The sequence below is a fragment of the Manis javanica genome, chromosome 10 (assembly GCF_040802235.1).
Source record: "Manis javanica isolate MJ-LG chromosome 10, MJ_LKY, whole genome shotgun sequence".
NCBI lineage: Eukaryota > Metazoa > Chordata > Mammalia > Pholidota > Manidae > Manis > Manis javanica.
The window spans coordinates 63247218-63269133 of NC_133165.1; the positions used below are offsets into that span (position 1 = coordinate 63247218).

Below are 21916 nucleotides of genomic sequence, written 5' to 3' on the forward strand. Positions count from 1 at the left end.
GGACTTGCCTGGCATTGTTCAGGCTGGTGCTGTCACTGGGAGTGTCAGCTGGGCTGAAACACCCAGAATAACTTCACCGCCATGCATGGACCTCAGCTGGGACAGCTGGGGACTAGATGGGCGTCTCTCTCTCTCTTTCTCTCCACATTGTTTCTCCAGCAAAGTAGCTGCCAGACTTCAAGACAGGAGGACTTGTGGCTTCCAAGAGCACAAATGCAGACACTTCCAGGCCTTCTTAAGGCTTATGCCTGGAAGAGCCACAATGTCAATTCTGTGGTATTCTGTTGTTAAAGCAAAACCCAGCCCAACCTAGATTCAAGGAGAGGAGAAACAGACTCTACATCATCATGCAGAGTGGCAAGGAATTTCTGGCCATCTTTAATCCACCACAAACCACAATTATGTAGTCAGGGCTTGTGGAATAAAAGAGCATCTTGTTACCTGCTCATTTTGCTCCCCAAGTTATGGACAACTCCTGTTTCCTACTCAGATGCTCCACCACAACCATGAAGCCACTACTCTAGGACTCTTTGCTGCCTTCACTTCTCTGCTACGACCAGCCAACTTCCCTCTATTTGCTTTCTCTCCACCTCATGGTTTCGTGTTATTCACAGGCTCTGCTGCTCCACAGTATTACTGCCTTCTGGCTGCTGCTATTGCTGTAAAATCTAGTAGCATGCAGAAAAGAGTTAACACAGCAGGCCTGAGACTGCTATACTTTGGAAAACTTGCTTACAAGGTTGACCCTTGACCAGCACCTGGGAACTTGGATCTGGGGAGGTGAATTAGTCAGGTTTCTCCAGAGAAACAGAACCAAAAGGATATATATCAATCACATACATATAATAAGGAACAGCGCATGTGATTTTTAGAGGCTGGTAAGTCTAAAATCTGCAGTGTGAAGTAGGAGGCTCAAGACCCAGGAGAGCTGATTTGAAGCCCCAAGGCAATTGGCTTAAGTTTCCTTTTACGGGGGTGGCCAGTCTTTTTGTTCTATTCGGGCCTTCAACTGAGTGGATGAGGCCCACCCATAATAAGAACGGCAATCTGCCTACTCAACATTCACTGACTTAAATGTTACTCTGATTCAAAAAAGCCCTCCAAGTTGACACATAAAATTAACATTACAGGAGATTCCCACCATACCCAGCACTGATAAGAGTGACGGTGCCTAAACTATTTGGACAAGCAGTGTGGTTCATGCTGAACAGCTGCTTTCATTATTCCCATGAAGAATAAAGGAAAGAATTCCTAGTCTGGAATTTTATTACATGCTAGGCAGAGCATGCCTATGTGGTTGGCCCCCAGTACAAACTGTGGGCACTGAGTCTCAATGAGCTTCCCTGGTAGACAGTATTTCACATGGGTTGTCAAAACTCACTGCTGATGGAAGTAACACATCCTGTGTGACTCCATTGAGAAAGGACTCTTGGAAGCTTGTACCTGGTTTCCTCTAGATTTTGTCCCAGGCACCTTTTCCTTTTGATGATTCTGCTTTGTATCCTTTTGTTGGAATAAATCTTAGTTGTGACCATGTCTGTGAGTCTTCCTAGCAAATCGCTGGACCAGGGGGAAGTCTTGCAGGCCCCCAACACAAGCAAGAAATGGAAAAATTATGTCACTAGTAGAGATCTGTACCTAATTGTTAATACACTTGAGATAACAGAAATTATTTCATATATTTAAGATATTATACATATCATGATGTATCAAGGAAGATATTAGGAACATAACTGAGAGACCAAGGTTTCCTAGAGGGGGTGAGATATATAAGTAGGAATAAAGAGCAAGGGAGATAGTGGAGCCCAGTGATTGAGACTCCACAGACACGGCCAAGTCCAAATCTTGGTTTTACTGGCTACTAGCAAGTCCTCAATCAACATGAGCTTTATATGTCCACAGTTCAAAGATGGCATAAAATAATAATAATAATAATAATAATAATAATAATAATAATAATAATAATAATAATAATAGCTAACATTTATTAAGAGCTAACCATGTCCTAGGAACTTCATGTATTAACTCACTCACCCCTCACAATGATCCTATTAGGTAAGTATTATTTTATTCTCTATTTTACAAATTCAGAAACCGAGGCCCAGAAAGAGGTCTTGCTAATTCCCACTGCATAGGGTACTGGCGAGCTTAAATGAGTTAATATAGGTAGTGCCCTTGGGAAGTGTCTGGAACACTAGAAGAGTTCAATAAATAGTGTATTTTATCTTTTTAAATGTATGAAAAAGGAAAGGAAAGGAAAAAGTTGGGAGCCAGGGCTTCTGCACATGCAAAGCATAAAAATGTAGTGCAGCACAGGGCATTACAAACTCTGAGTAGACTGATGGACAATAAGCATCAATTGGATATTCCTATATGCTGGACTAGGAACTTCAACCCACAGCATATAGGGAAGGGTGATGGATTGAAAAGTAGTAGAAATGTGACCTGGGGACAGAGTTTTGAAGGTCATGGCCATTATTTTAACATCTACTATCGAGGGCTGTGTTTCTCAAAGTGACACGTGACAGAGTCTCTAGAAACCGTCTGCAGGCAAAATGAGATCACTATATACTCCTATTAGCTGGTGATCAGGATAAAAGTTTAAGAAAAAATCCATAAGGAAGAGATATATTTAAAATACTAAATTTAAAATGCTTATTTTAAGAAATAAATGTTTCCTTTTTCTGTAAATGGACAAAACACTATTATTATTTGACTGTCAGTAGCTTTACTAAATTCATAACTACTGCTTTAAACAGTGGGAAAAGATGGATGGATGGCTGAGAAGATAGATCTGATTTGGCACATGGGATGTGGACCAAAGGTGAGGAACATGAATCTTCAGGGAACCAGAGCACTCATTTGAGCATAAGGAAATGCAGGTCTGACTCAAGGGGAGCTCCTGGGAAATGAAATAGATGAGCAGAAGCCTGATGATGAAGGAAGACTGGATGGTGTTTTCTGGTCTATAAAGTCCTGGGTTCGAATCCTCCCTTTTCTGAGCATCAGCTTCTGATGTCTGAAGCCTAGTTCCTCATTGGTAATATGGAATTGACAACAATCACAGTAGGTGGCCTCTATGAAGAGGTGGTCAGATGAGAGGGTGAATGTGTATTGCCACTTGATACAAAAGCTGTTTCTATTATAAATGATGACTGTCTGGATGAGGGCGAATGAGGAGGAGGGAGAATGGGGAAGAGTCCAAGATGGCTACAAGGATTTGAGCACAGGTGCCTGGGGAAAACAGGTGGCTCGGTGGAAAGAAATGGAAAGCAGGAAGGTTAATCCAGTCCTGAAGGAAGATACTGGCTTCATTTTAAGCACAATAAATAAGGACAAATTTTTAAGTTTGCTATGCTTGAAAGAGAATTTTAATCAGTCCAGGCAAATAAAATTATAATCTTAGACAGGGATGTATATATGATTATTCTCCTGCTTGTGAAATGGTTTTTATTATTCTGTTAACTAAAACTATAATGCACGGAAAAAAATCTCAAAGAAATATAGCTTTAGGGCAAAAAAAGTGAAAGGAGTTCTAGAGCCCAGAATATATTGCACAAAATTTGTGATACAAGGACTATAACTGGATTTTTATAAGTTATACTCTGACTGTTGTGTGACTATTCAGACTTGCAGGGGTCATATAAATTTTAAAATGCTGTGCATGGGTGGAAATAAACTCTTGTGTGACTTTCTGTGAATGGTCAGATCATTCATGCTCTAATTGGGAGTATATTTAGAATCAGGTAGCCTTGGCTTGAATACAAGCCCTGTGTGCGAATTTCTTAAGCTCTCTGAGCCTCAACTTTCTAACGTATAAAAAAGAGATAGAAAAAAGACCTATTTTATAAGGCTCCTATAGCATTAAATGAGATTACATACAGCATTCACACATAATTGGTAGTCAATAAGCATACATTCCTTAAACCTTCATCCTCTCTATAATGGCATGGAAGCTATTAGCTGCAAGAGAAAGATACAAATGATTTGAGAAGTTTTAGAACCATATTCATAATCTGGCTTTTGTCTTAATCAAGGGAAGATGATGTACAAAGAAATATTCTAGTAAAATCTGCACTACATGACTAAATTTGGAATAGAATGACTAATAAAAGACACATTATATTAAGTATTCATAAAGTACACACCAGGCTGTACCTATGAATTCATTATTTTAAATCTTGATGCTTATATACGTCCCTTTCTCAGTAGGCATTATGTCCAAATCTTCCAATGAAGAGTCATTTTGCCACTTAAAATATGAATTGGAAATTCGTGGATTTGATTGATAGCTCATTAGAAAATGCCAGCTTTGTCTAGAAGCACAATAAAAACACCACTGATGTCAGGGCAGCCGAGTCACTAACTGTTTTGAGAACTGGTTTCAAAAATGGGAACTCCTGACATGATGGTCTTGCTGACCCTGCAGACTGGATAAGATCTCCCTATTCCATAAGTGCTACTACAGCACCTAGAACTTAACTCTGGTTCTACCCGTGGCTGTACTTGTGGAATATCTTTCCTCCTGGATCATAATCTATGTGATGGAAGGAAACATATGTCTATCTCACTGCTGTTTTCCTAACATCTAACGCAATGCCTGGCACCTCATAGACACACAATACATGTTTGTAGAAGGATGGAGGAAAGGAAGCAGGAGGGAGGGACCTGACACAGTAATGGGCAATGCACTCAGCACTTTAAAAAGGCTTGTTTAATGGATGGAGTAAGTCACATTTCCTGTTTTTCTCTTAGTCATACTTTGCAGGGCAAAACAACTGTATCTGAGGCCTCAAAGAAAAGTCTAAAAGCAAATGCATGAATATTATGAAACTATATTCATTATAATAGGAGCTAAAATGTTATTGAGGGCTTGCTATGCGCTAAACACTTTATGTGTATTAATCCATGTAACTATCATCATAATGCTATGAAAGAATTTCCAGGCTCAAAATGTGTTTTTTTTTTAAGGTTTTATAAGGTAGTTACCAGTGGAAGTAGGATTCAAATCCAAGCCTGCCTGCCTCCTCACTACTCTGCATAGTCCCTAAGGGCTCAGCAGTACTTCACGGTGGTATCCAAGTCCCCAGTCACTGCACAGGAGCCAGGGAGGTTGGGGAGGCCACCTCTGCCTGAGCCCAGGAAGGCAGCCCTCCTGGGTCCACCCAGCCCGTGTACAATGTGTGTTCTTTCAACTGACCGCAGAGCAGTTTAGAACCAGAGTTGGACTAGGAATGAATGATCAGGAGAAGCAGGGAAGCTTGGTCTTTCTAAGACTCAAACAAACACAAATCTGGAAAAACAAAGAACCAGGACTCCAAGGATCTGGAAGATGGGGAGTGAATGTATGGTTGTGGAAAGAGAACATGGAAGCTTGCTGCTGGGTTCACAGAGAGCTATATGAAGGCATCTTGGGTCAGAAGATGTTGAGAAAACATCAGAAAAGGAGCTTCCACACAAGGCATGACTCTTTGATCACCCCAATCCCCTCCCTCCACCCACATATCTTTTCCTCTTGTCTTTCTTGCACACACACTTGTGCACACACACATGCACATGAGCACTGCTGCTGCTAAAATGCTCATACATGCCCCAGGTTGCTGGCTCCTGCTCTCCTTTGGAAAACAAGGCTAAAATGTCTGGATTGAGGATGGAACTGACAGTGCTTATGTTTCTGTCTCCTTCGTCTTGAGGTCATGAACACATATTCCATTGCTTTTTTATCCCCCTCACAGCACCTATTACCAGATACCATATGCTCTGCACGTACTTGGCACTCAATAAATGCTTGCTGAATGGCTGACTTTTCCCATCACCCCCACCCTTTCCTTCCCACCCCTCCAGCATTACTTTAAAGATCTGCAGAGCCGTGGGGTGAGGTTTAAGATCCATTTTGACAAATAACCCTTATGGGTGTTTAAAGCCAAAAGATCGAATATTTAAAGCAGAAATATGAGCTGTGACTTCATGGGTGTTCTGTGAAGAGATGCATAAAGCTGTACAAATAGATAGCCTTTCAGACAGGACATAACAGACCCAGCTTTGTGCATTTGCAAATATGTGCAGGAGAAGAGCCCCCACTTCACTTTGAACCCTGTATCTCCTGAAATCAGTTTAAATAGAAGAGTGAAGGTAATTAAATCTTCTATATTTTTAACAGGAGATCTTACAAATGCTTTAGGCTTTAGAAGCCTATGTCTTTGATTCATTATGTAAGAGGTGGCATTAAACCTACTCTTCCTCACCCCCACAAGCCTCCACAGACAGGAAAACATGGGCAAAACAAGACTGGATTCCATTCAAGTGGTAGGAGCAAATTGATTGCAGTAAGTAGGGGCTTTTAGATCCCCAGACATAAGATCTTGGTGCTGGGAAGTCTTAGAGAACCGAAGGAAGGTTTTTGTCTGCAGACAGTTGAAGAACCAGAATTCTGCAGCAGAATCAGAATCACACAGTGGCTCTGGTGAAGGATTTTCACGGTGATGCAGAGCTTAGAATCCGAGTTCCAAGAGAGAAGTAAGCAGGACCATTTTCGTGAAAGGATGTCCAGAGTTCACTGGCTGCTTAAGTTAATGTGGCAGAAACAATAGTACATCTTGCCTCTGCTTCAGCTCCTCCCATTCAAGCTCTCTTAAAGCAGCTGCCTTGGGGAAACGGTGCTAGTCCTGAGCTCTTGGCTCTTACGGTTCTATAATCTAGAGGTGATTCCAGCAAGTGGAAGCTCTTTGACATGTATTATTTCTGTTTTAACTGAAGTACAACTATTTTGCCATTAGTATGTTTGTTCAGAGGCCGAAGAGGTTACTTAGAGCTAAGGTTTATAGGATAGCTTGACTCAAGTATACTCATCTACCAATAGAAATTAAATTCGCCTTAAAAATCCTTGGTTTATTAATAATTTTTACATTGTTGAGATTAGAAACGTGCCCGCTTTCCAGTTTATCTTATGTTTCCATTTCCTGGAGATTTAAAGTAGATCAATAGCCTTGATTATATAGAAGTTATATCTGTGCAAGGTGATTGACTAGATAATAGAAATTTAGATAAACCCACACCATCTTAGTGTTCTTGATAATGTGTTATAGTTTACAAAGAGCCTTCTCATTTCTCATCTCAGATAATTTTCAAAAAATTCAAAGGATGGGAATTATAATTATTTCTACTTTACAGATAAGAAAATGGAATCTCAGAGAATTTTATTCAATTATTCATTCATCCAGTAATTATACTTTTGGACACAATTATGAGCTAGGTACTGGAAATACAAAGATTAAAAAAACAAAACAAAATGTAGTCACGACTTGAAGAGGTTTACCATCTGTTATGTAGAACAAATAGACCAATAAAACATTGATACTGGTAACAAGGAGTACTATGTCAGGCAGCTGTACTAGATATACCACTGGCAAAAGCAAAGAATTAACAGATTTGCTTTGCTGTGAATGACTGGTCTTCAAAAAGGAGGAGACCCTTGAAGTGGGTCTCAATAAAAAGAAATTTGCCAAGAAAGGTTAAGCATAAGGCAGAGGATCAGCAAGCACAGAAGCAAGGAATTATGTGATGAATTCAAGAAGAGCAAACTATTCGGCATGGTCGTGAGCGGAGAAGGAAGGTCAATGAGTGTTTTCTTTAGGAATACGTCACCAGTGAGGAATGGGTGGTCCGGGTTGGTACGGTGAGTTGGTGAGATGAAGTCTTCAGAAACTCATGCTCATTTGATCTTGTTTCCCAGCACATGACTTCCATCTCCACAATCTCTTGGTGGTCCAAAATGGCTATTCCAGATTCAGCCATCGCATTTACTTTATAAGCAGCAAAAAGGAGGAAAGGAAGAGAAAAAAAGAACAGAGGCATATGCCAGTTATCTTGTAAGGGAGATTCTTAGAAGCTACCCTCTGATACTTGTGTTTACAATTGGTCAGAACTAGTTGCATGGCCACATCAACTGTTGGAGACTTCTGATCGATTTTGCTATGGTGGCCAATGTGCTCAGTTAAAAATGTGTGCTGATATTAATATAGAAAAGAGAAAAAATGAAATTTGGAAGACAATTGGGAGTATCTGCCAATGAATGGCATGAGGAAACCAGTCATGAAGGGTCTTGAACCCTTGCTGTGAGTTGAACTTTGAGCTCTGGCCAACAGGGAATCATTGAAGGGTTTTATCATATGACCATATTGTGTATATCATTAAGATCCATGATAGACTGGAGAGGATCAGATTGGAGACAGAGGGACCAGTTAGAAGATTATTATGGTGGTCCAGGTAAAAGACAAATAAAAGCCTGAACTAAAGGAATGAGGATGGGAAAAGTTAGGGAAAGTTACCTGTCGTGGCAGTTGAGCAGTAAGGGGCAGAATTCAAGCCATAACCTTTAACTCTAAGTCCATGTATGTTAAGATCCATCTTTCTTAACCAACATCATAGCAAGCTGAGTTTCAAATTCCCACAAGCCCTTCAAAACCAAATTGTGTTGTGAAAGTCAGGTATTATGGTCCAGATTCAGGAACTGAAGAATCTAATAGCAAGAAAACATTTGTGACAGGACAATATTTTGAAATATATTCCATTTTCTCTTCCTGCATTCAAGCAGGTAGAAGACTCTGGGCTGGGTTTCTTGCCTATGAAAGGTCTGAGCCAGAGCTCTGCAGACTGCATTTCTAAAAGCCTCAGCACATGCAAGAGGAGAGAGTTTGAAGAGAGAGAGATTTCAGTCAAGATGAGAAGACATTTTTAGACTCAGTAGAGGAAAATGCATTTCCACTCCCTCTTGATACTGCCTGGAGGACTTGGCAGGAAATGAGGGCAAATGGCCATGAGGTGCCCCAGGGGAATTGGATCCAAGGCCTGGTGCTCACCAAAGATTGCTCTACCCTCAGCATGGGGCCGGAAGACCAACCTGATGGGACAATGTGAGCTGGAGTAATCTACAACCCAAAGGATATCTCAGAAAACTTAGTACTACATAAAACCATGGCAAAATCCCAGTCTGGTGTTAAATTGCCTTCTAGAGAAGGAGGTAAAGTTTATAATTAATTGATGTATAGAAATAAAAACCTATATTGAAATACTAAAAACAACGTTTAAAATGTAGCATGTCTTAGCTGCGTATTTCAGGATAAATGCACATTATATTTGGAAATATCCAGCTAATATTCTAGTTATAGTCTTATTTTCTCTTCCCTAATACAAATGCTCAAATCAGGATCACTGTATACAGTGTTTATCTAAACATCCTCATATATATCAAATTCCAGAGATGTTGACATTGTATAGAACAAGGAAAATTTGCAAAACCATCAAGATTCTTCTATTTAAAGCAATACCCCTGCATGTGGTCTGAGCTTGTAAAACAAGTTCATATTTTCTTTCTGGAGACAATATGTCAAACATTAAAAATGACTACGAATCAGAAGTTTGAGAGAAAAATTCAACCCTATGAAGAAAGACATGTATTTTATTCAGTCGAGTTGGGAATAAAAGGTTAGAAATCTGAGAAAAATCTACATTCTTGTCTTCCTCTTCTATTTTACCTACTGTAAGCCCTCCTGATCCTATTTTAGTTCTATATTTAATTTTCTCCCTGTCTGCAAGTTGTTTTATTTTATCTTTAACATATTATAATCCAAAAAAGGGATCTCATCTAAAAAATAATAATCAAAGCCATTCATGGTTCGTGTGCCCAGACTAAGCTGTATTTATGGAAAGGCTTTCTTTTTTTCTCTAGAAGTCCAATGTGTAAATTAAGTTGCACCAAGGCAAGTCAAATTATTCCCTGGCCATTTGTAGTATGCACTGTTTTATGTGACTTTTTACCCTCTTATTCAATAAAACAATATGTACTTGTATGGCAGCCAGACGAAGTGGTGATTCAGACCCATCTAGGAGAGGCCAAGTACTGTACCTCCTTGAGGAAACACACTCACTCTTGTGTAATGAGAACGCTTTGGATTTCCTGAAATGATTCAACATTAAATTGAATTCAACACTGAGCTAAACATCCATAGATGTTACAAATCACAAGATCGGATGTATTAGTTTCACTTGCCTTTGTGCAACCCCCACTCATTCATTGTAAGTTAACAGATACATCCTTATTAGGTTGAAGTAGAATATTTTCAGTCAAGGAAACTGATTAAAGAATTTGGCCTGATTCTTAGTAATACAAAATAATCAAGGATTTTTCAAGAAAAGGTGGCCAGCTATGGTTCTGGAATAGAGAACTTGTGCTGATCCTTTTCTTAAATTATGCAGCTTTTAGCTCAAGAAGAACACTGAGCCAGGCTGGCTACTGACTACATTATCATTAATTTGATAATGTAGGTTATTAGAAAAGATGCTTATAAAACTCTGTAATGTGTTAGATGTCAGGCTACCAGAAATTATTGCTTTTAAATGCAAGCAGAGGAGTACAGATGTGATGTGGCAGTACTAGGAAACCATACTAGGTTACTGAGTGAGTAAGTAAGGATTTGATTGAAAATTGAAGTTCACTTCCAAATTGTATAAACACAACTGCTTAGAGAAATCCAGCTACTCTCTCCATTGGAGGCAGTAACCAAAAAATAGAGGTTCTTGGACTACAAGAGTAAAATTACAAGAATAGGAATAAGGATGGTGGAGCAGAGCGGGGAGGGGATTGGGGGGAGAGCTGAAGGACATAGCCACGGGAGGGCGAAGAGGGCTTTATGTACAGTTTGAACTAAGCCAATTAAAAATAAGGCCATTTGAATATGTGCAAAAGGCAAACAGTCACCAGAGAACTTGAATTTATTATCCATAGCACCCAGATCCTTAATCACAAAGTGTTTGGAAGGTTAGAATTTCAACCTGCATTATAAAAGTGTCACAGTAAAGTTCTACCTAAACTGGAAGTTGGGTAAATTACAAAGAAGAGAGGCTAAAATGTGTATTTTGAAAGTTCTCAATGTTTGAATTTCTAATTAATGCACAGGTACTAAGATATCCTCTAGTTCTTTAATTAGGAAGTGCCTTAAAAGGAATGTAGATATAGCCATGCTGTATTATTTAGAAAATCATTTCTGTTCTCCTTTTTTTCTTCTTAAGGATTTTGAGCCATTTAGATAAAGTTTAACAATTTGAAGATGAAAGTTTGAATTTTTTTGTTTAAATAGAAACTATTAGCAAAAGGTAGTTATATGAGGTATTTTTGTCAGACTAACTGTGAACGCTGAAACTTCTCTGCCTCGGGGGCCACCAATCTTGATTTGCATCAGCAGGACTTTGGGTACTTTGTGTGGGGTGTGTCAGAAAACAGCAATATCTGAGAGAGGAAGAGATGTCTGAAATCTATCTTTAAATGCCATTAAAAAATAATGCTAATGTCTTCCTACACTGATGGACAGTGACTGTAATGCGGTGTGTGATGGGAACTTGATAATGGAGGGAATCTAGTAACCACAGTGATGCTCATATGACTGTATATTAATGATACCAAAATAGAAAATAATAATAATAATGCTAATGAATTCTGATGGTGTTTTCCTCCTCATATAACAACAACATGGAAGTGTGAGAATGAGTCCAATTAATTGGACTTCAAACATTAGACCTGATTCTATAATAAAAACAAATACAAAATACATCTGACATATCAAACCACCATTTTAGGAGCTACTAATCCACTTTAGGGAAGGATACTTCATTTCACTGAGAGCCTTGCTAAATGACTAAATAACTATTCAGTGTACTAAATGTCAGGAGATCTTGTCTATGAAGATTAAATCGTATTTGAAGGTGATAATCCTTGAAATGATGAAAGTAAAAAAGGAGATCTAGCTCATTTTTTTAAAGTCATAAATTCTATATAACTTCTGAAGAATGTAAAGAAAAGATAATGCAGCTCTAAAGGTTGATGCCCAAGAAACAAATGAACTAAAATGGCTTGAGCAGAGTGAATGATAAGGAAGGGCTGAACGTGACATGGATAGGTTTAACGCAGGACGGTACTGATTTAAATGGCACCTGGAATTTATGGATATAATCCAGAAAACCAAGGAAGAATGGAATGCCTAATTTAAGATTGAACTGTGATTTAAGATATCTTTTTTTTTTTACTAAGATGTGCTTATGCTCAGGTTTCACATGAGCAAGATTGTGGTTACTACATTTCCCCTATTATCAAGTCCCCACCATGACGTAAGGTATTTTAAAGAACCCCTTTTTGCCAGCAGTATATGCTGTTTAATTGAGTAATTACTTTCTAGAGGATTGTAACATTCCCGAAAGGCAATCTGGAATTCCATAGTTGGTCTGTGGGTTAATCTAGGTGGTAGATCAAACAGGAAGTTACATATCCTGGATGGGCTCTCTCTGAAACAGGACATTTTGTCTTCAACATTTATCATTTGTTGTTTGGACCTGAAGTAGCAAAGACCACTAGTGAACATAGGACTACCAAAAAATTGGACAACTATTTAAAGGAAGTTCCCTCAGTGTTTCTAGTTGATTAAGAAATGGGTATCTGTCTTTTTTTTCAGTTTTTAATGAATATTGTTAAAAGAAATAATCAATACAAATAAAAATTGACAAGTAAGATGATACCTGGTAAAATTTAGATTTATATTTATAAAATTTGTCCCGGGGATATTGCATTTATTGAAGAATTCTCTGTCTCTCTCTCAATCTCCCTTCCTTTAGCAAAAACTGGAACCCATAGACTCATTCAGATCAAAAAGCTGATGGGTGAATCAAATCCTACAAATATTTGCTCAGAGAAGGAAGAATTCATCCCTAAGAAACCTTAAATAAAACTTAAAATGGAAGAAAAAACTGGAAGTGGTTTTACCGTCAAAGAATTAAGACTTAAGCAAAAGTATGGCAGAAAATGCTTTTTTTTGACAAAATGCTTTGATATTATTTTCATTCTCATTTAAAGACTAGTTTTCATACCCTCAGACTCAAAATATACTCAAAGTCAAAGTAGTGAAAACCAAACATATTCTGTGACCCTTCAATTTGTTACATGGAAATCAAGCAATGGTGTTTTACCCCTTAGCTTATGTCTGTGTTATTCCCTCTCCCTGGAATTTCCTTTTGTTTCATATTCTAGAACTAGAGATTTCTCTTGCAAGACTCAGTTTACAAACATTGCCTACAGGTTGATCTCTCCTGACCTCTAGAAAGAATTAGATACTTTTACCCTTTATGTTCCCTTAGGGACCTTTAATGAACATTCTATCATGTTGCTGTAATTTCTTGTTTACATGGCTATCTCATGCACTATGCCCTGGATGGATGCAGGGTATGGCTCATGTTTTATTCCTTTTGTTATCAAATCCCTGGCACATAATAGGCATGTAATGAATTAATGCTAAATAACTGAGGGGATGTATATGTAAGGTGTCCATGCTATCCTCTCATTCATTCCTCACATTCTTTACTTTTCAACAAAGTCATCAAATCTGCACTCCAACTTTAGAGATGTATTTAAGAAAAAGTTCTTTGTTCCAAGAACTATATTCAGATGAGTATAAAATATGTATTTTATGATCTCTCTCTTTCTCAGCAGTACCTTCCTTTGTACCTCACCCTTATCTACAATCAAGAAAAGCAGTGCATTTATAGGAATCCACCTGGGCCAGTTTAGGAGCTCTTCATGGGTGTGGTGGGGGCATCCCTACAGTGTAGGAGCACTTTCTGGGAGGTCCAGAGGTTGGTCAGCCAAGGGCTTTTTCTTTCTGTTCATCTTCATTTGACTCTGGATTCAGCTGAATATAACTAAAGGATTAATTGCCCATCATTTTGTTCCCTAAATCAAGTCATTGTAGTAAGAACCATGCATAGCAATATGGGCCAACCACGAAGAAATAAATTACTTTGTAAGTTTCAAAAGATCTTCACCAAATTACTGCTCTTTGCAAATTATGTTGGGGGAACAAGTTTGCTTGAGACACGTTTTCTTTTGTGGCTGTAATAAGGTATGTGTACCCCTGCTGAGATATGAGTCACATCCCCTGTGATAGGAAACTGTGGCTAGTTTTTGTGAGTTTGGGGTTTTGCACTAAATTTTCAGTGCCTCATGTTTCCTCTGACTGATGAATGGATCATCACCTGACTCAGACTCTTGCTGTGGATCACCAAAACGTAGCTTTTAAAACTCAGTAATGTGACACCCAGCTGCTCAGTTTTAACAGGGAAGGAGAAAAGCCAGGAACATGTGCTCAGTGCTTTGAAATGGACTTTTCCGTGGTCACCTCTTCCCAGTTTTGGCAGGATTATAATCAAACCAATCTAGACTCATTTGTAATTAGTATTTTACAAGACCTACAATGCCCCCTCCCCCTTTTTTGGTCTAAGTAAAGTAGGTAGTCCTTTCAGGCTACTATAACAAAATACCATAGATTGGGGGGCTTAAAAACAATAGAAATTCATTTCTAACAATTCTCTCTAGGCTGCCAAGTCCAAGACCAAGCCACTGGCAGATTGGTGTCCGGTGAGAGCCTGCTTTCTGGGTCATAAATAGTCATTTTCTTACTATAATCTCTCATGGTGGAAGGGGTGAGGGAGCTCTCTTGGCGTCTTTTATAAGGGCACTAAACCCATGCATGAGGGCTCCACCCTCATGACCTAATCACTTCCCCAAAGCCACACCTTCAAATACCATCACATTTGGGATTTGATCTCAACATACGAATTTGTGCGTTAGGGGTGCTGGGACCAAAACACTGAGACCATAGCAGTAGGTATACAATAAACATTTGTGTTTTTTCCAGATTAAGAACAAACCTCAACTTCAGCAATCTTGAAAGCCAAACTTTATTCATTTATTCAACAAATATTTACTGGTAAATAGGTATGCTACACATATTGAGACAGGCAGAGATGAATTAAGGCAAGGCCCTTGCACTCAGGAAGCTTAGAGTGTCGTAGGAGGAACACGTGATTAAATGTGCCAAGTGCCATGATAGAAGTGTATACAAAGTGCCCAGAATGAGTAAGAAAAGGCATATACAAAGGCAGGAAGTCCAGAAAATAGATGACTATTAAAATATTAGTTCAGCATGGCTGAAGCACAGATGATGGGCATTATTAGGGAATGTGAAAGGGATGAGATTGAAGAGGCAAGCCAGGAGCCAATCAGAAAGAGCCTATGATTTTCTGGTGAGATCTAGGAGGAGCCCTGAAAGCAGAAGGGTTAAATGAGGCAATTTGCAGAAGTGTTAAGGAGAGATTAGATGAAGGCAACATGAGATTGTAGGTAAGAAGACCAGTGATGAGCCTAGCATGATAATCCAAGGAGAAAATGGTATAGACCTGGAATGAAGGCAAGGTCAATGGGAATGGAGAACAGGGGAAGGAAATAGTTGGTACAGCCTGGTTTAGAAACCTGCTGATCAAATGTTAATGTTGGAGTCCAACCCCATCCCAATCGAAGGGTACAATCCTTGGTGGTCTTCTTTTTTCTGTATATACTTACTCCCTTGGCAAACTCAACTCAACCAATCCATGACAGCATACCCAGATTTGTATCTCCAGCTCACACTTCTCTAAACTCTAGACTTGGATATTCAACATCCTATGTAACATTTCCACTTGGATATCTAGTAAAGATATTAAACTTAACATGCTCCAATCTGAATGTGAGACCTCCCCGGAAACCTAACTTTTTTTTACCTGTTGTCTTCTCCATCTTTGTTAATAACAATTCCACTTTCAGTTACTCAAGTTCAAAACTTTGATGTAATTGACTCCTCTGTTTTTATATGATTCATCTTCAGTCCCTTAGCACATCCCTTTGGCTTTAATTTCAAAATTTACAAAAAAATCTGACTACTTCCCAAACCATCATAATTGTACCCGGGGATTGTTATAATAGCTTCCTAACTGGGCTCCTTGCTTTATCCCCTGCCTCCTGCATTCTATTCTCTACATAGCAGCCAGGATGATTGAACTCTACCCTGTCAGCTTTTTACTAGGAGATTTTCAAGCATATGGAAAAGTTGAAAGAATAGCACAGTGTAAAATGTCTTTAATGGCCTTTTCTTTTTCCAGTCCAGGATCCATTCAGGGTTCATGCATTCATTTGTTCGTTACATATTTTTAGACTCTCTTAATCTAGATAACCGCTCAGCTTTTTTTTAGCAGCATTCAGTTTTTTATATAAAATGTCCCACACATTCTGAATGTGTTAGTTTCCTAATAGATGATGTCATGACTTCATGCTGCCTCATATCAAGAGACACATAACATCAGGTTGTCCTAATATTAGCAATGCTGTTTGATCATGTGATTAATGTGTTCACTCACCAGAGTTCTCCATTGTGAAGGTAAAACGTCCTCTTTGTAATGAGTAAGAAATTGTGGGGTGATATTTTGGCACCTTTCAACTATCTTATCCACATCAGCCTTTTACCCAGTGACTTTAGCATCTGTTAATAACCCTTTCTATATTATTCATCATACTGAATATTGCAAAATGGTGATTTTAAAGTATTTTTCTATTTTTAGAACATATTTTAGTAAAAAATTACCTTACTTATTTTTCCCTTTCTCCTCCTTTCTCCCTCCCCATCTTCTTGCCCTTCTCCCTCTTCTCTTCATTCTCTTTCTCCTCCTCCCTTTACTCCTCCTCCTCCTCTTCTTTCTCCTCCTCTTTTTTCTTTTTGATTTCACAGTGGCTTCATAGATTCTTTTTAATTCAATGTATTGTAATCTAACCACAGAATGATTCATTTAGAATGTGTATCAGATCATGTTCTACTCCCCTATTTAAACCCAGTTAATGACTTCCCTCTTTACTCAAAATAAAAATATATTCTTACAGTGGCCTCTAAGGCCCTGCATGAGCTAGCCCCCAGTTTCCCTCTGGCTTCCTCTTCTGCTCACATCTTCAGCCAGTTGTTCTCTTGATTGTTCCCTAAACACTCCGTGCATGCTTCTGCCTCATGCCCCATCTGTGTTATACTCTCACCATAGATATTCACTTGGTTTTGTTCCTCAACATCTATAAGTCTTTTCTTGATGTCACCTGACCACATATTTAAACATTTTTTAAAGTCAATCCTGCCCATCCACCTCACTGTACTTAATTTTCTCCACCAATCTTACCACTTTCTTACATTATTTATTGTGTTTATTTTCTGCCTCCCACTAGAATGTAAGCTCTTTGTGGGTATGAAATGTTGTCTGTTTGATGCACTGCCACATCCCATCCCACTGTTTAGAACCGTATCTCCTCAGCAAGTATACTGATTGGATGGATGCATTGATTGGATGAGGGTTTGAAAGAGATGGAGATGCCCATCTTTCACATTTGGCTATGAGATGGCAGAGCTCTACTCTCTGAGGTAGGGGACACAGAATGGAGAGCGTCTTTTGGTAACAAGCTTTGATCATGTTGAATTTTAGGTGCCTGTGGGATGGCCATGTGGAAAACCCAGTAAGAAGCCAGCTAGACCTACATTTAGTGGATAGACTGGGTGTGAAGTAGTTTCCAAACACCTAAAGCAAAGTCATGTCCTAATTCATTTTAAATGAATTGAACATTATTGAATTGAATTAATATGAATGGAAAGGCTAAGAGTCTTTCACCTCCCAATCTGGCATGCCAACCAAGCGTGGGAAGAGAGCTATAAACACTTCCCGGAGTTTTCTAGGTTCTGAACTGCTCAACTCAAAGACAGCACTAAACACCTGGTAATAGTTCTAATGGTTTGTCAACAAAGCTGGAACCGTTAGTCTTGCAGGGTGATAACTGTTTCTCGTAGTCTGAAGACTTGGTTAAAGACACCTGCCATCCTACATAGAGCAATTAGTACTTAAAAACTGTGGGTTTTGATCTACTAGTTAGGTAACCTTTGCCATTCTTTTAGTCAAAGGATAAGAAAAGCAACATCAAATATCCTTTCTTTCGTTAGGTACTAAACTTTTCTCTTTTCCTGCACCTTCCTAACTTTTCCAAGGCTTAAGAAAGTGTCTAATGGATGATGAGACACAGGAATGCAAGCAGAGTTTGTCTTATGTAGTACCATCAGTGTTTGGGACTGCCTCGCCAAAAACAGATCCTCAGTAAATTTTTCTCAGTTGTATATTAACATCTGCCTTCTTGATTTCTCTGAGCTACCATTCACATCCTGGTTCTACCCCAAAAGCTCAATCCCCATCTCTCAACAAAGTCCTGAGCCACACAGTTAGTACTTAGAGTTAAAAGTAAAAGTAATGAGAGAAAAAGTCAATGGCACCTACCTGTGTGGAAACTGTCCATTGTAACTTTGGATGAAAGGCAAATTTAAATGCATTCTGACATCATAAGACTGAACACACACCGGTGAGTGGGAATATGAGTCTTTCTGGATGCTCATAGAAGGTATTAACTTATAAATCCTGCCTGCATGGTGGCTCATTCCATTATAAACTCTTAGAAGTCTTCTATTTTCCTTTTGAATGATGGTGCATAAAGTAGATGCTGTTAAGCAAGTCTTAAAGAAAAAAGAGATCACAGTGAAATTATGGGTGTATATTTTGGCTATTTCAGAAGATCTTTCATTATTTATGAATACTGTACTGGTGGTACACTGATCTGTAGTACTTCAAGATAGCAGCGTTACTAAGTTAAGGACACTATAAATCAGAAGAGCCTCCCTTTTCCCTTTAGATATAAGGAAATAGAGTCTTCACTGGTCAAATGTAAATACATAGTTAAATGTCCATTGTTTTTAATGGGTCTCCTTGTTTATTTTTTTCTTCCTCTAGAATAGAAAGTGGGGACATAGTTAAGTTAGGAAGGCAAATGCAATTAACAGCACTTTCCAGAGTAACAATAACAGGATGGCTAGACTAGATGAGGATAGCATCAACCACAAAAGCACAGAGCCACTGAAATTCACTTCAGTAAAATGGGAAATTAACCATTGTTTAAATTCCAGTACTGGAATGGAGCCTTGCTATTCTGACCTTTGCCAGGGATTTTGTTTTTAGGGTCATCTATGCTTTTTAAAAAAAATTCTGTGCAGAATAGATTTTACATATTAATAAAGTTACTAACAGAAGGCATGTTGGTTCATGGATTTCTACTGAAGGCTTACACCTTATTAATTTGAGAGTTAAGTTCATCAATAACAAATTCTCATAAGCCCTTTCATGAAGTCTTAATGCAGGAAAGAATTATGAAATATGATAAAATATTTCTAAATAATTTAATAAAATAAAATATTTCCCAAACTATAAATGCCCAAGATCAAGTAACTTAAAATAGAGGGTATCTAGGTATGATTTTTTATTTAAATAAGCAAGATTAGGAGGATTGAAAATGGCTAAATAACCCCTCTGAAGTTCTATGGTTACTATTTTATATATGGCATTTTAATTACTTTCCATTCCTTAGCCCATTCATCCATTTTAGAATTCCACAGAAGCCCAAGCACTTACACCCTAAGTCATGGACATAAAGGTAGCAACTCCTGAAAACATCCCATCTGCTTCCAATGAGAAACTTGATATTCTTTAGGATTTATAGGTGGTGGGAGAAGGTTGCTTAAAGGGAAGTCTCAGAAATGGTAGGAAAATCCTCGAAGGTGAAACCCGTATTTCTTTGACTGTCTGTACTTCTACATTTATATTTAGAATCTCAATAATAAACATATAGCGGTTTCTTTGCCCAAAGATAACCAAAATACAGGTTTCTCATGACTCCAGCATATGTACTTACATACAAATATTTTGGGGAGAAAGAGAAGTGTGGTCATCTGATGACAGATTGGAAATATTCTTAGCTTCATACTCATTCACACTCACACAACAGTTCCAGATAATAATAACAGTGATAGTTATAGATTGTGGTGACAGCCCAGTGTGGCTTTTTTCTCCCATCCTCTTCCCAGAGTCTGAAATGTTTCCACCTGGTCTCAGCAGAGAACTGACCCATGTATTATGATATGTGAAGTTACGATACGTGAAGATGCAACAGCCACCTTGTAACCAAGCAGAAAAGGTCAGAAGAATCACAGACCCTGGGTTTTACATCACAGCCAATGCTAGTCGTCACTGCTCTCTAAAATTCTTATTACAGTTGAAAAATAATCATCTAGTTTGTTAGCCACTCTGGGTTGAGTTTTCTATTACTGGCAGCACAATAGATTCCTGTCTGAACACAGCCAGCCTCAGCTTAATCTGACACTCTCAAACCATGTTAGATTTGGACTGACCTCTTCAGGTTTTAGAAAGTTAGCCAAAATCTCACCAGGTAGCAAGCAGTTGCAAGGTATGTGACCAAAAAAAAAAAAAAAGAGGAAACGGTCTGCCTCCCTTTCTCTCTGCATCACTTATCAGTTTTCTTATTGCTTGTGTGCCCCACTCCAACTCCAACACAAATCTGGTAATCCAACACGCTCCCTCCAAAATCTTGATTTTAAAAGCCCATTGCCTGAATCCTGCTGCCTCTCCTTCCGGTTCACTTATGTGTCCGAGGCCTCCCACCCCAACACATTTCTTCAGGGGTCCCATGGCATTTTCGCTGGTCATTTATCCTCAACTGTTGCATTACTCATGACCCTTCCTATCTTCACTTACGTTTTTTACTCAGTTTAGACTCCATCGTGTGTCACTGCAAACACCCTTAACTCCCTTTGTTCTCCTTCCATCATACTCTTCTGGGTAAAATGATGTAAAGCAAAACAAACAAAACAACAACGTTACTTAAAACCATCTCCCCTCCATCTCTGCGCATGAACTACGTTGCTGGAGAAAAGCCCACTAACAGGACCTGTTCTGCAACTATGACCCCAGATTCCAAATTCCAAAACCCCTGCTCAATAGTTCTAACCTACTCCCTCTCAACTTGCTTTCTTACTGCTTACATTCACATTTAAAACCTCCTCCTTTTGCCTCAAAATTCCCCTTTTGTTTCTACCACACTGTTTCAGGTACTGTTGTCTCATATTTTACTGAGAAAAGGAACTCCTTAGCATCCCAATGGCTCCCCTATGTATTTGCACATTTATTTGTCTCTTTAAGTATAATCCTGCTTTTATAGCAGGACAATCAATCATCTTTACACCTAAATGGAGTTTGTGCTCAGATACCATCTCCTAGGGACATTCTCTGCCAGCTATTTCAGCTTCCGTGCATCACCAATCAGTTTCCCTGTCCTGAATCGCTTCTATAGGGCTAGGTTAGCATTATCCTTTGGCATTCAACTGTTCAACCATTGCCACATTTCTCTGCTTCTTTTAAGAGCAAAATTTCTCAAAAGACCTCTCCACATGCTGTCAGCACTTCTGTCAGGCCCGCATTCATTCACTCTGCAATGCATTCCAGTCTGGCTTCTGTTTCCACCACTCTGCTCTAACTACTTGGCTCATCAGTAGCTTCCATGTTGCTAAATCCATGCTCCTAGAATGTTCAGAAGCACTGAACACAGCTAATGACTCCCTTCTTCATGAAACACTCTCCACCCTTGACTTTGATCACATCACACTCCCCTGGGCTCTTTCCTTTACTCACTGGTCACGTCTTCTCAATCTTCTGGAATCTCATTGACCTCTAAAGTTGGAAAGCCTCAGGTTTGATCTTTAGCCCTCTTCCCCATCTGTACTCTTTCCCTAAGGAGCCACATCTATGCCTGTGGCTTTGAATATCATCTTTGTGCTACTGGTTTTCAAATATTAATTTCTAACCATGACCCCTCCCTTGAGCTCCAGATATTTATAGTCATTGTCTGCTGTGACCGCTCCACTCCCCTTGGATATCTAATGAGGATATCAAGCTCTTAATTTGTGCAAAATGAATCTCTGGTTATCCTCTCCCACCACAATGTACCCCATGCATCTGCCCTGCTGGGTCCTCTATTTCAGTAAGGGTACCATGTCCAGCCACATGGTCAAGTCAAACATTTATGGGTCATCTTAGATTCCTGTCTTTTCCCCTTCCCCCACACCACTAAATTCTCTGGGTGCTA

General features: G+C 39.0%; 1 long non-coding RNA gene across 2 annotated transcripts; it reads right to left on the reverse strand.

The window, feature by feature from the left end:
• Window positions 1–1442: 1442 nt before the first annotated feature.
• On the reverse strand, window positions 1443–20689 carry LOC140843744 (uncharacterized). 2 transcript variants are annotated; one of them, XR_012121759.1, is made up of 3 exons: window positions 20530–20689; window positions 18208–18440; window positions 1443–1577 (listed from the first exon to the last, which is right to left on the reverse strand). It is a non-coding gene; the product is annotated as an uncharacterized lncRNA (long non-coding RNA). The 2 variants fall into 2 exon arrangements; XR_012121760.1 differs by lacking the exon at window positions 1443–1577 and adding an exon at window positions 7316–7802.
• Between the last annotated feature and the right edge of the window lie 1227 nt (window positions 20690–21916).